The sequence below is a fragment of the Theropithecus gelada genome, unplaced genomic scaffold (genome assembly GCF_003255815.1).
Source record: "Theropithecus gelada isolate Dixy unplaced genomic scaffold, Tgel_1.0 HiC_scaffold_16034, whole genome shotgun sequence".
In the NCBI taxonomy this organism is placed as follows: Eukaryota; Metazoa; Chordata; class Mammalia; order Primates; family Cercopithecidae; genus Theropithecus; species Theropithecus gelada.
The window spans coordinates 25,573-28,797 of NW_020257807.1; positions in this window are offsets into that span (position 1 = coordinate 25,573).

The window sequence follows — 3,225 nt, forward strand, 5'->3', positions numbered from 1 at the left end:
TTGGTCTGTGAAAAACAAGTTGGGATAAGTTGACAATGGTGAGTGTGAGTAAGGAGTTAGCACAACCTCCAGCGCACATTGTATTGAGATGGAACCCCAGCAACTCCACCCTTGCTCATAAAATTCATCTACCACACAAAGCCAGTTTGAAAAAGTCATAGCTAATGTGCTCAGGAATCAGCCTGGATCCACCAATTAAAAGTTGGGAAGAAACCATGCTAGAATCTGAAAGAAATCAGGCTGCAATGAAGTCAAATAGAAAAATACTACCAACATCCTGTAGATGAATAGAGGTTGTTCTTCCTTAATTTCCTGCCTTAGGAAGGTTGATGTGTGCTGGAGTAGATTTTCTAGGGCTGGGAAAACAGCAGGTCCACCATGCAGGGTGATGGGGTTTCAAACACAACATCAGGAGATTTATGTGCAGCGTCACAGTGACAATGATGGTAGGTGGCCAGGATGTTGTACTGTCAATATGTCTTGTTCAGGGCTTTAAATCCATTCCCACAACTGCGTGTCATGAGCCTGAGTAACATTTGGATTCAGCCTTGTGTAGAACTATGCTTTCAATTTGAGAAATACAGAGGAAAGGTAAGAACTCCTCCCATCCCCCCTTTCCCTAAGACCCAGCAGACAGCTTGTGTTTTTAATGTCAGTGAGAGGCTGCAAGAATGTCAAGGAAATAATAAGCATTTGAGAGAGTCGATAGCTTCCACCTTCATGGATGGCAGCTGGACTTCTATTTATTTACTGTTTATACAGGAGATTGCTTCCTTCTCTCCATGATCAATAGTGGATTTTGTTTTCATGTTATTATTCACAAGCTGCAGCTTCCGTCCTCCCCCAGGCATCCCTTAGGCTGGAACGAGGGCTCTTGCCCGCTGGTGAGTCCAGACACAGTTGCATACCCCAAGCTTCACATTCCTGACACATGCAAGCTGAGTGTTTCCAGAAGTGAAGCCCCCTTGCTTAGGCTACTTCTACTCCCTTTTAGGCACAGCCCTGCAGTTATCTACAAACCCTCCCTGTGAGACAAAATGCTGGGTATCTTTTCCTCCACTACCTGGCTCCAGCTGGTTTTCACTGGGCTGAAACTCTCACTCAGATGGGGTCTGTCCCCTCTGACACCCTTCATGTTGCAGAAGCCAAGCCAGGAGGCAGCAGCAGACCCCCGAGTTTCCTGGCTAATGTTCTCTGGAGGCACAGGAACCCAGAGTCTACCCTTGCCAGGGCCCCTAGCCACGAGGCTGCAGAGGACATTAGTAGGCAGACATCACTTGTCCACAATATGTTCACTACCAAAGCTGCTTCTGAGAATCCACAATTGCAAAAGATTGACTCAGAATCTTTATCTCATGAATCAGCCTAACTTAAGTGCTTGTATTTGAGTGTAGTAAGAAAAAAAATGGATAAAAACATACTTATAATCAGATTTTACTCTATCGAGGAAGGTCACATGTATTTCTAAGATCACATTCCTAGGAATATTGACTGTCTGCAGAGAAGAACTGAAACACTTCCCTGGTCCATAGTGTGATGTGACCTGAGGAATGGTCACAGAACTCTCCTCTCCATCTTTCCACCCTCTCTGGGCCAGGGGACCACATTCTTTTAGTCAGAAATATTACAATAGCAGAGTAAGTTGACTTGAAGTGAATTTTTGTGTGAAATCTTTTCCCTGCCCTAGCCTAGTTTGTCCATGCATATTTGCACACAGGAAGAACATTTTTAGACCCACCAGAATATGCAATGACAGGGTGAAAAATGCTGGAGGTTAACTGTGTTTATAGACATTGTGCTAAACACTCAACACTCCTGATCACACTGAATGCTTTTGACAGTCCTGTGAATTGAGGGCTATTATTATCCCTATTTTATAGATGAGAGAGCAGAGGCCCAGACAGATTAATAAAGGTGCTCAGTGTCACCCAGGTATAGATGGTGGGGCCTTACTGCCCTGCCCACCCACAGGGTGAGGAATGGGTGGGCTGGGACGACCCTGCCTAGGACAGCTTCATTCCACTTGGAATGAACGTGAGGCCACAGAGCTCATAGCCTCTTTTTTTTTTTTTTTTTTTTTTTTCCTGTCTTTGCTGAATTCCTAGCTCCTAGTCTAGGAAGGAAAAAGTATGTGCGTGAGTGTCTGTTTTAGCTGGAGCTGGTAGATTGGTTCTGAGGTCAAGCATTGAGCTGAGGCACTGAGCGTAGGCAGAGGTGAAGCTGATCTGGCATTCGAAAGACTCATGCTGCTGCCGGCAGAGCTGCTCTAAAATACATAATCCATAGAAATAAGCTAGCAGATCTGGCACTGGCTAGAAGTCACAGATTTATAAAAGCAGGTTGGTCAAAAGCATGGGCTCTGAAGCCAGGCAGCCTGGGCTTGAGTCCCAACTCTGCCGCTTATTGACTCTGTGACCTTCAGCACGTTGCTTCAACTCTCCGTGCCTATTTGCCCATCTCTAAAATTGGGATGATAATAAAATTATCCTCAACAGAGCTGTTGTGACAATTAATTCAATTAATGTTTGTAAGTGCCTCCAGCGCTGCCTGGCACCTGGGAAAGCACGATGCTAGGGCGTGTCAAATGAAACTGAAACATTGCCACGAAACCTGTTAGGTTAAAAGGAAACCTTAAAATTCAAGGGTCACCACCATTCCAAAGTCTGAATGCCTTCTGTCACAGACCTGTCCAGTGATCACTATTCCCTACTTGCACGCCATAGGGAGCTGAGCTCCCTATCTCCCAGATAGCCTGAGTAGCAGAGTGAGCTGGAGAGAGTGAGTGTGAGTGTGAGCAGGAGGGTGAGTTGGAGAGAGTGAGTGTGAGCAGCAGGGTGAGCTGGAGATAGTGTGAGCAGGAGGGTGAGCTGGAGAGTGAGTGTGAGTGTGAGCAATAGGGTGAGCTGGAGAGTGAGTGTGAGTGTGAGCAGGAGGGTGAGCTGGAGAGAGTGAGTGTCAGTGTGAGCAGGAGGGTGAGCTGGAGAGTGAGTGTGAGTGGGAGCAGGAGGGTGAGCTGGAGAGAGTGTGAGTGTGAGCAGGAGGGTGAACTGGAGAGTGTGAGTGTGAGAAGGGTGAGCTGGAGAATGAGTGTGAGTATGAGCAGGAGGGTGAGCTGGAGAGAGTGAGTGTGAGTGTGAGCAGGAGGGTGAGCTGGAGAGTGAGTGTGAGTGAACAGGAAGGTGAGCTGGAGAGAGTGAGTGTGAGTATGAGCAGGAGGGTGAGCTG